General features: G+C 50.0%; 1 protein-coding gene across 4 annotated transcripts in view; it reads right to left on the reverse strand.

Annotated features, from left to right (window-relative positions):
- The window catches only part of PDZD11 (PDZ domain containing 11), a 156,069-nt gene that overhangs the window by 105,825 nt on the left and 38,201 nt on the right, over window positions 1-12,043 (reverse strand). The gene's annotated exons all lie outside the window — the stretch shown is intronic.

Raw genomic sequence — 12,043 nt, forward strand, 5'->3', positions numbered from 1 at the left:
GTTCCAGAATATTTATGTGTAGGGAAGTCTCCTGACTTTTCCATAGTCCTTGGAAGTTTCTTCCCTGTGTGACTGCCCCCCAGCCTCGAAGGCTGGCATCCGTGGTCACCAGGACCCAGTCCTGTATGCCGAATCTGCAGCCCCCTAGAAGATGAGCACTCTGCAGCCACCACAACAGCGACACCCTGGTCCTTGGAGAAAGGGTTATCCGCCGATGCATCTGTAGATGCGACCCGGACCACTTGTCCAACAGATCCCACTGGAAGATCCTTGCATGGGACCTGGTGAATGGAATTTCTTCGTAAGAAGCTACCATCTTTCCCAGGGCTCGCGTGCATTGATGCACCGACACCTGTATTTGTATTAGGAGGTCTCTGTCTAGAGACGACAACTCCTTGGACTTCTCCTCCGGGAGAAACCCTTTTTATCCTGTTCTGTGTCCAGAACCATACCCAGGAACAGTAGACGCATCGTAGGAACCAGCTGCGACTTTGGAATATTCAGAATCCAGCCGTGCTGTTGTAGCACTTCTGCTACTCCGACGAACAACTGCTCCCTGGACCTCGCCTTTATAAGGAGATCGTCCAAGTACGGGATAATTATTTCGGCTATTACCTTGGTAAATACCCTTGGTGCCGGGGACAGACCAACGGCAACGTCTGGAATTGGTAATGACAATCCTGTACCACAATTTTGAGGTACTCCAGGTGAAGAGGGTAAATAGGGACATGCAGGTAAGCATCCTTGATGTCCAGTGATACCATGAAATTCTCCAGGCTTGCAATAATCGCCCTGAGCGATTCCATTTTGAACTTGAACCTTCGTATATATAAGTGTTCAAGGATTTCAATTTTAGAATGGGTCTCACCGAACCGTCTGGTTTCGGTACCACAACATTCTGGAATAGTAACCCCGGCCTTGTTGAAGGAGGGGTACCTTGATTTCACCTGCTGGAAGTACAGCTTGTGAATTGCCGCCAGTACTACCTCCCTTTCTCCGAGGGCAGCAGGCAAGGCTGATGTGAGGTAACGGCGAGGGGGAGTCGCCTCGAACTCCAGCCTGTATCCCTGTGATACTACTTGCAGAACCTAGGGATCCACCCTGTGGGCAAGCCCACTGGTCCCTGAAGTTCCCGAGACGCGCCCCCCACCGCACCTGGCTCCACCTGTGGAGCCCCAGCGTCATGCGGTAGACTCAGAGGAAGCGGGGGAAGATTTTTGATCCTGGGAACTGGCTGTCTGGTGCAGCTTTTTCCTTCTTCCCTTGTCTCTGTGCAGAAAGGAAGCGCCTTTGACCCGCTTGCTTTTCTGAAGCCGAAAGGACTGTACCTGAAAATACGGTGCTTTCTTAGGCTGTGAGGAAACCTGAGGTAAAAATTTTGCTGTGGATACGAGGTCCCAGAGACCATCCCCAAACAATTCCTCACCCTTATAAGGCAGAATCTCAATGTGCCTTTTAAAGGCAGCATCACCTGTCCACTGCCGGGTCTCTAATACCCTCCTGGCAGAATGAACATTGCATTAATTCTGGATGCCAGCCGGCAAATATCCCTCTGTGCATCCTTCATATATAAGACGACGTCTTTAATATGCTCTATGTTAGCAAAATATTATCCCTGTCTAGGGTATTAATTATCTGACAGGGTATCAGACCACGCTGCAGCAGCACTATTTATGCTGAGGCAAATGCAGGTCTCAGTATAGTACCTGAGTGTGTATATACAGACTTCAGGATAGCCTCCTACTTTTTATCAGCAGGCTCCTTCAAAGTGGCCGTATCCCCAGACGGCAGTGCCACCTTTTTTGACAAACGTGTGAGCACCTTATCCACCCTAGGGGATATCTCCCAACGTGACCTATCCTCTGGCGGGAAAGGGTACGCCAGCAGCAACTTTTTAGAAATTACCATTTTCTTATCGGGGGAACACACGCTCTTTACACACTTCATTCACTCATCTGATGGGGGAACAAAACACTGGCTGCTTTTTCTCCCCAAACATAAAACCCCTTTTATGTGGTACTTGGGTTCATGTCAGAAATGTGTAACACATTTTTCATTGCCGAGATCATGCAACGGATGTTCCTAGTGGATTGTGTATATGTCTCAACCTCGTCGACACTGGAGTCAGACTCCGTGCCGACATCTGTGTCTGCCATCTGAGGTAACGGGCGTTTTTTGAGCCCCTGATGGCCTTTGAGACGCCTGGGCAGGCGCGGGCTGAGAAGCCGGCTGTCCCACAGCTGTCACGTCATTTAGCCTTTTATGTAAGGAGTTGACATTGTCGGTTAATATCTTCCACCTATCCATCCACTCTGGTGTCAGCCCCACAGGGGGCGACATCCCATTTATCGGCCTCTGCTCCGCCTCCACGTAACCTTCCTCATACAACATGTCGACACAGCCGTACCGACACACCGCACACACACAGGGAATGCTCTGACTGAGGACAGGACCCCACAAAGTCCTTTGGGGAGACAGAGAGAGAGTATGCCAGCACACACCAGAGCGCTATATAATGCAGGGATTAACACTATAACTGAGTGATTTTTTTCCCCAATAGCTGCTTGTATACACATATTGCGCCTAAATTTAGTGCCCCACCTCTCTTTTTATCCCTTTGAGCCTGAAAACTACAGGGGAGAGCCTGGGGAGCTGTCTTCCAGCTGCACTGTGAAGAAAAAATGGCGCCAGTGTGCCGAGGGAGATAGCCCCGCCCCTTTTTCGGCTGACTTTTCTCCCGCTTTTTTCATGGATTCTGGCAGGGGTAATTTATCACATATATAGCCCTGGGACTATATATTGTGATGATTTGCCAGCCAAGGTGTATTATATTGCCCTCAGGGCGCCCCCCCCCAGCGCCCTGCACCCATCAGTGACCGGAGTGTGAGGTGTGCATGAGGAGCAATGGCGCACAGCTGCAGTGCTGTGCGCTACCTTGTTGAAGACAGAAGTCTTCTGCCGCCGATTTTCCGGAACACTTCTTGCTTCTGGCTCTGTAAGGGGGCCGGCGGCGCGGCTCCGGGACCGAACATCGAGGTCGGGTCCTGTGGTCGATCCCTCTGGAGCTAATGGTGTCCAGTAGCCTAAGAAGCCCAAGCTACCACCAGTTAGGTAGGTTCGCTTCTTCTCCCCTTAGTCCCTCGCTGCAGTGAGTCTGTTGCCAGCAGATCTCACTGTAAAATAAAAAACCTAAAATATACTTTCTTTCTAGGAGCTCAGGAGAGCCCCTAGTGTGCATCCAGCTCAGCCGGGCACAAGATTCTAACTGAGGTCTGGAGGAGGGTCATAGTGGGAGGAGCCAGTGCACACCAGGTAGTCCTAAAGCTTTCTTTAGTTGTGCCCAGTCTACTGCGGAGCCGCTATTCCCCATGGTCCTTACGGAGTCCCAGCATCCACTTAGGACGTCAGAGAAATTATAAATGCAAAAAAAAATAAAAAAATTTAAACACCAGCCGACTTGCAACCCTCATACCTCAGCTGTAACTCAGCTACGATGGTAGAGTTGGTATCCGCTTGCTTCCTCCTATTTTCCTCAGGATCTTTGTAAAATAAGTCCCTTGAAAATATAAATGGTAAAGTAGGATTATTTTGTTCAGGAGATCCTCATTCTAAACATATCTTTTCACCAGCAGAGGGAGCTGTTTGCTACAATCACCCTCCCTTTTGGTGTCTATACGAGGGGTAGGGCTGATCCCTGCCCCTTAGAATGGCACCCACAGGAATATTAAAATGGCCGCCACTGCAAAATGTTGGTTACTTCAAATACCCTTTATATTCTGGTAACTTTTAGCCAGCGCTGACTTTTAATATAGATTTTTAAATATATGCATATAATGGGGAGGCACGCTTGCTTTCTTTGCAGTGCGGGCTACTGTAATCTGCTTGGCCGCCACTGCTCCCTTTCTTCACGCGGCTGAATGATCTCCTCAGCCGCGCGGAATGCAGCGTCTCTCCCCCCCGCGTGCGCTCCGGGACAGCCTGACCAAGTCCCGTAGCGGCGCTAGTACGAGTCTCCAGTCACGCGGCCTCTGCCCCCATGAACGATCACCTGTGGGGGAGTCTCCTGTGCTTCGAGACTGCGAGCGGCTGCATAGTGTGGGAGACCGAACTTCTAACCCCTACGAGCGCTCCTACAGCCCCGCGCTATTCCTTGACCGTTGACCATCGCGCTGCTTTTGGCGACCTCATGTCCAAAAAAGTTTAAAGCTGGCAGGGGGGAAAAATACAAATAAAAAGCCTAACATGTCTATTATAAAAAAAAACAGTACTCACAGTTTAAGCTGGCAGAGAACCTTATGATCTCCTTGAAGAGAGATGCAGTTCCCTTCAATAGGGAACTTTGTCTCTCTGATATGCAGCATTGTCCCCCTTTTAGTTAGGTTGACACAGCCACCCTACTTATACTTTGGATTTTTTAGTCAGGAGCTCAGTGCTCCCACGTGCTGTACCTCCAGCACAATTTTTCAAACTGAGGGATGAGGGATGTGAATGGGGAGGAGCCGGCTGTGCAGACAATGCTAATTTTTAGATTGTTCCACACCTCCGGTTGCAAGCTTCACAGCTCTACTGTATAGGACTCCAGTGTCCCCTAGTGGATGAAAGAGAAATTGTGATACCAAAGTCCTGATGGCGAGTCTTTTTACACAGTGGCACATAAGCACCGCAGCTAGTGGGCGTCTTAGTAGGAAGCCCATCGGCTGTGGCATTGGCATTTAGTTGCGCATTGCACAAAGACATAGTAGCGGTTGCAACTTGTCCACCTCTGAATGAGGCTCAAACTGCTAGTTAACAGTATAGTTCTCTCTCTCTCTCTCTGTACCTGTCGGGTTCACTACGGCTGGCCGGCGGTCGGGCTCCCGGCGACCAGCATCCCGGCGCCGGGAGCCCGACCGCCGGCTTACCGACAGCTTGGCGAGCGCAAATGAGCCCCTTGCGGGCTCGCTGCGCTCGCCACGCTACGGGCACGGTGGCGCGCTACGCGCGCCACACTATTTTATTCTCCCTCTATGGGGGTCGTGGACCCCCACGAGGGAAAATAATTGTCGGTATTCCGGCTGTCGGGCTCCCGGCGCCGGTATACTGAGCGCCGGGAGCCCGACCGCCGGCAAACAGAAGACCACCCGTACCTGTCTACTAGAGCCCCACTCACTCAGTAATCATGCTAATAGGACAAAGCTTACGACTCATCAACTTAACATAATTGATTAGGCTACTGTAGCATAGGAAAACTTATATGCCTTAGTAAGGAAAAGGTCTTGAGGACTCTTGAGATGGACTGTAATACAGGAAAGGTTAGTAACGGTAGTATTTATTCATTAAGAGTTATTTATATAGCGCACATATATTTTGCAGCGCTTTACAGGGAATATTTGGCCATTCACGTCAGTTCCTGCCCCAGTGGAGCTTACAATCTATGGGGCAGATGTATTAAGCCTGGAGAAGTGATAAAGAAGTGATAAAATAAGAATTTACTTACCGATAATTCTATTTCTCGTAGTCCGTAGTGGATGCTGGGAACTCCGTAAGGACCATGGGGAATAGCGGCTCCGCAGGAGACTGGGCACAAAAGAAAAGCTTTAGGACTACCTGGTGTGCACTGGCTCCTCCCCCTATGACCCTCCTCCAAGCCTCAGTTAGGATACTGTGCCCGGACGAGCGTACACAATAAGGAAGGATTTTGAATCCCGGGTAAGACTCATACCAGCCACACCAATCACACCGTACAACTTGTGATATGAACCCAGTTAACAGCATGATAACAGAGGAGCCTCTGGATAGATGGCTCACAACAACAATAACCCGATTTGTTAACAATAACTATGTACAAGTATTGCAGATAATCCGCACTTGGGATGGGCGCCCAGCATCCACTACGGACTACGAGAAATAGAATTATCGGTAAGTAAATTCTTATTTTCTCTGACGTCCTAGTGGATGCTGGGAACTCCGTAAGGACCATGGGGATTATACCAAAGCTCCCAAATGGGCGGGAGAGTACGGATGACTCTGCAGCACCGAGTGAGAAAACTCCAGGTCCTCCTCAGCCAGAGTGTCAAATTTGTAAAATTTCACAAAAGTATTTGACCCTGACCAAGTAGCAGCTCGGCAAAGTTGTAAAGCCGAGACCCCTCGGGCAGCCGCCCAAGATGAGCCCACCTTCCTTGTGGAGTGGGCTTTTACAGATTTTGGCTGTGGCAGGCCTGCCACAGAATGCGCAAGCTGAATTGTACTACAAATCCAGCGAGCAATAGTCTGCTTAGAAGCAGGAGCACCCAGCTTGTTGGGTGCGTACAGGATAAATAGCGAGTCAGATTTTCTGACTCCAGCCGTCCTGGAAACATATATTTTCAGGGCCCTGACAACGTCCAGCAACTTGGAGTCCTCCAAGTCCTTAGTAGCCGCAGGTACCACAGTAGGCTGGTTCAGATGAAACACTGAAACCACCTTTGGGAGAAATTGAGGACGAGTCCTCAATTCTGCCCTGTCCGTATGAAAAATCAGGTAAGGGCTTTTACAGGATAAAGCCGCCAATTCTGACACACGCCTGGCTGAAGCCAGGGCCAACAGCATGACCACTTTCCATGTGAGATATTTTAAGTCCACAGTGTTGAGTGGTTCAAACCAATGTGATTTTAGGAAACCCAAAACAACATTCAGATCCCAGGGTGCCACTGGAGGCACAAAAGGAGGCTGTATATGTAGCACTCCCTTAACAAACGTCTGGACTTCAGGCACTGAAGCCAGTTCTCTCTGAAAGAAAATCGACAGGGCCGAAATCTGGACCTTAATGGATCCTAATTTTAGGCCCATAGACACTCCTGCTTGCAGGAAATGCAGGAATCGACCCAGTTGAAATTCCTCCGTCGGGGCCTTTTTGGCCTCGCACCACGCAACATATTTCCGCCAGATGCCGTGATAATGCTTTGCGGTTACATCCTTTCTGGCTTTTATCAAAGTAGGGATGACTTCGTCTGGAATGCCTTTTTCCTTTAGGATCCGGCGTTCAACCGCCATGCCGTCAAACGCAGCCGCGGTAAGTCTTGGAACAGACAGGGTCCCTGCTGGAGCAGGTCCCTTCTCAGAGGTAGAGGCCACGGGTCCTCTGTGAGCATTTCTTGAAGTTCCGGGTACCAAGTCCTTCTTGGCCAATCCGGAGCCACGAGAATAGTTCTTACTCCTCCCCGCCGTATAATCCTCAGCACCTTGGGTATGAGAGGCAGAGGAGGGAACACATACACTGACTGGTACACCCACGGTGTTACCAGAGCGTCCACAGCTATTGCTTGAGGGTCCCTTGACCTGGCGCAATACCTGTCCAGTTTTTTGTTGAGGCGGGACGCCATCATGTCCACCTTTGGTTTTTCCCAACGGTTTACAATCATGTGGAAGACTTCTGGGTGAAGTCCCCACTCTCCCGGGTGGAGGTCGTGCCTGCTGAGGAAGTCTGCTTCCCAGTTGTCCACTCCCGGAATGAACACTGCTGACAGTGCGATCACATGATTTTCCGCCCAGCGAAGAATCCTTGCAGCTTCTGCCATTGCCCTCCTGCTTCTTGTGCCGCCCTGTCTGTTTACGTGGGCGACTGCCGTGATGTTGTCCGACTGGATCAGCACCGGCTGACCTTGAAGCAGAGGTCTTGCTTGGCTCAGAGCATTGTAAATGGCTCTTAACTCCAGGATATTTATGTGAAGTGATGTCTCCAGGCTTGACCACAAGCCCTGGAAGTTTCTTCCCTGTGTGACTGCTCCCCAGCCTCGCAGGCTGGCATCTGTGGTCACCAGGACCCAGTCCTGAATGCCGAATCTGCGGCCCTCTAGAAGATGAGCACTCTGCAACCACCACAGGAGAGACACCCTTGTCCTTGGGGACAGGGTTATCCGCAGATGCATCTGAAGATGCGATCCGGACCATTTGTCCAGCAGGTCCCACTGGAATGTTCTTGCGTGGAATCTGCCGAATGGGATTGCTTCGTAGGAAGCCACCATTTTCCCCAGGACCCTTGTGCATTGATGCACTGATACTTGGCCTGGTTTTAGGAGGTTTCTGACTAGCTCGGATAACTCTCTGGCTTTCTCTTCCGGGAGAAACACCTTTTTCTGGATCATCCCTAGGAATAGAAGACGTGTCGTCGGGATCAGCTGCGATTTTGGGATATTGAGAATCCAACCGTGCTGCCGCAGCACTACTTGAGATAGTGCTACTCCGACTACCAACTGTTCCTCGGATCTTGCCCTTATCAGGAGATCGTCCAAGTAAGGGATAATTAAAACTCCTTTCCTTCGAAGGAGTATCATCATTTCGGCCATTATTTTGGTAAAGACCCGGGGTGCCGTGGACAATCCAAACGGCAGCGTCTGAAACTGATAGTGGCAGTTCTGTACCACAAACCTGAGGTACCCTTGGTGAGAAGGGTAAATTGGGACATGGAGGTAAGCATCCTTGATGTCCAGAGACACCATATAATCCCCTTCTTCCAGGTTCGCGATCACCGCTCTGAGTGACTCCATCTTGAATTTGAACCTCTGTATGTAAGTGTTCAAAGATTTTAGATTTAAAATAGGTCTCACCGAGCCATCCGGCTTCGGTACCACAAACAGCGTGGAATAATACCCCTTTCCCTGTTGCAGGAGGGGTACCTTGATTATCACCTGCTGAGAATACAGCTTGTGAACGGCTTCCAATACCGCCTCCCTGTCGGAGGGAGACGTCGGTAAGGCAGACTTTAGGAAACGGCGGGGGGGGAGACGTCTCGAATTCCAATTTGTACCCCTGAGATACCACCTGAAGGATCCAGGGGTCCACTTGTGAGTGAGCCCACTGCGCGCTGAAATTCTTGAGACGGGCCCCCACCGTGCCTGAGTCCGCTTGTAGAGCCCCAGCGTCATGCTGAGGACTTGGCAGAAGCGGGAGAGGGCTTCTGTTCCTGGGAACTGGCTGTTTGCTGCAGCCTTTTTCCTCTCCCTCTGCCACGGGGCAGAAATGAGGAGCCTTTTGCCCGCTTGCCCTTATGGGGCCGAAAGGACTGCGCCTGATAATACGGCGTCTTCTTATGTTGAGAGGCTACCTGGGGTAAAAATGTGGATTTCCCAGCAGTTGCCGTGGACACTAGGTCCGATAGACCTATCCCAAATAACTCCTCCCCTTTATAAGGCAATACTTCCATATGCCTTTTGGAATCAGCATCACCTGACCACTGCCGCGTCCATAACCCTCTTCTGGCAGATATGGACAGCGCACTTACTCTTGATGCCAGTCGGCAAATATCCCTCTGTGCATCACGCATATATAAAAATGCATCTTTTAAATGCTCTATAGTCAGTAATATACTGTCCCTATCCAGGGTATCAATATTTTCCGTCAGGGAATCCGACCAAGCCACCCCAGCACTGCACATCCAGGCTGAGGCGATTGCTGGTCGCAGTATAACACCCGTGTGAGTGTATATACATTTTAGGATATTCTCCTGCTTTCTGTCAGCAGGTTCCTTAAGGGCGGCCGTATCAGGAGACGGTAGTGCCACCTGTTTAGACAAGCGTGTGAGCGCTTTATCCACCCTAGGGGGGTGATCAGTTTTTTATCGGGAGAAACCCACGCTTCATCACACACTTCATTTAATTCCTCAGATGCAGGAAAAACTACAGGTAGTTTTTTCTCACCAAACATAATACCCTTTTTAGTGGTACTTGTACTATCAGAAATGTGTAAAACATTTTTCATTGCCTCAATCATGTAACGTGTGGCCCTACTGGAAGTCACATTCGTCTCTTCATCGTCGACACTGGAGTCAGTATCCGTGTCGGCGTCTGTATCTGCCATCTGAGGTAGCGGGCGTTTTAGAGCCCCTGATGATCTTTGAGACGCCTGGACAGGCACACGCTGAGTAGCCGGCTGTCTCATGTCATCAACCGTCTTTTGTAAAGAGCTGACACTTTCACGTAATTCCTTCCATAAGCCCATCCACTTAGGTGTCAACTCCCTAGGGGGTGACATCTCCATTATAGGCAATTGCTCCGCCTCCACATCATTTTCCTCCTCATACATGTCGACACAGTCGTACCGACACACAGCACACACACAGGGAATGCTCTGATAGAGGACAGGACCCTACTAGCCCTTTGGGGAGACAGAGGGAGAGTATGCCAGCACACACCAGAGCGCTATATATATGTTGGGATAACACTATACAGAGTGTTTTTCCCCTTATAGCTGCTGTTTATATTATACTGCGCCTAATTAGTGCCCCCCCCCCCCCCTCTTGTTTTACCCTTTTCTGTAGTGCAGGACTGCAGGGGAGAGTCAGGGAGACGTCCTTCCAGCGGAGCTGTGAGGGAAAATGGCGCCAGTGTGCTGAGGAGATAGGCTCCGCCCCCTTCTCGGCGGACTTTCCCCCCGCTTTTTTCAGGAATCTGGCAGGGGTTAATATACATCCATATAGCCCTGGGGGTTATATGTGATGTATTTTAGCCAGCCAATGTGTTCATATTGCTGCTCAGGGCGCCCCCCCCCAGCGCCCTGCACCCATCAGTGACCGGAGCGTGTGGTGTGCATGAGGAGCAATGGCGCACAGCTGCAGTGCTGTGCGCTACCTTGGTGAAGACTGATGTCTTCTGCCGACGATTTTCCGGACTTCTTCTTGCTCTGTAAGGGGGCCGGCGGCGCGGCTCTGGGACCGGACTCCGAGGCTGGGCCCGTGTTCGGTCCCTCTGGAGCTAATGGTGTCCAGTAGCCTAAGAAGCCCAAGCTGGCTGCAAGCAGGCAGGTTCGCTTCTTCTCCCCTTAGTCCCTCGATGCAGTGAGCCTGTTGCCAGCAGGTCTCACTGAAAATAAAAAACCTAAAACTAACTTTTCCTAAGAAGCTCAGGAGAGCCCCCTAGATTGCACCCAGCTCGGTCGGGCACAAAAATCTAACTGAGGCTTGGAGGAGGGTCATAGGGGGAGGAGCCAGTGCACACCAGGTAGTCCTAAAGCTTTTCTTTTGTGCCCAGTCTCCTGCGGAGCCGCTATTCCCCATGGTCCTTACGGAGTTCCCAGCATCCACTAGGACGTCAGAGAAAGCAGTGATAAGTGCAAGGTTATAACGTACCAGCCAATCAGCTCCTGTCATTTTTCAAATCCGTAATGATTGGCTGGTGTGTTATCAGCTTGCACTTATCACTTCTTTATCTCTTCTCCAGGTTAATACATCTGCCCCTATATTCCCTACCACATGTACACGCACACACATTCACACTAGGGTTAATTCTTGTTGGGAGCCAATTAACCTACCAGAACATTTTTGGATTGTGGGAGGAAACTTGATTACCCAGAGGAAAGCCACGCAAGCAGGGGGAGAATATACAAACTCCACACAGTCAGACCACGGTGGGAATCGAACCCATGACCTCAGTGCTGTGAGGCAGTAATGCTAACCATTACACAGCCCGTGCTGCCCTATAGAGTTTATCTGATTACCATGATGCATCGAATTTGGTACATGCCACACCTATAACCCACCACACAAGCTATTTTAGACTCAAGATGCCTTACAAGTTATTTGAATCTACCATAGGATGACCTTAATATCTATCTTTTCACATGACCATGTACATATTTTTAATTCGCCCGGCCCTCTTCCCTTTTATATCCAGCTCCTTCTTGTCTTAAGATGGGTACACACTAGATGATGTGTTCCGTGGGCGACATCGTCTAGTGTGTCCCCTCCCGGCCCAGGCTGCTCCACGACGGGCATAAACACTGTGCAATAATGAGTCCAAATTGAGCGGCATGTACAGCCGACACTGAAGGCCGTTAACGACCCACATGTCCGCGAATAGGCCATTATCAGCTGCATACACACTGGGCGATATAGTAATTGCTCAAGACGGGAAATTAGCTATATCATTTACTATATCGCTCAGTGTGTATGCACCTTTACACTGAGAAGACAATGTTAACAATAACAGACCAATTACATTTGGTAATAATTAGTCATGCATGATGGTAATTAAAAGGCCATTTTAAAAAGACCAGCATTTCTAAATAAAACTACATTTCTGTATTTAAA

This window comes from Pseudophryne corroboree, chromosome 8 (assembly GCF_028390025.1).
Source record: "Pseudophryne corroboree isolate aPseCor3 chromosome 8, aPseCor3.hap2, whole genome shotgun sequence".
Taxonomy (NCBI): Eukaryota; Metazoa; Chordata; class Amphibia; order Anura; family Myobatrachidae; genus Pseudophryne; species Pseudophryne corroboree.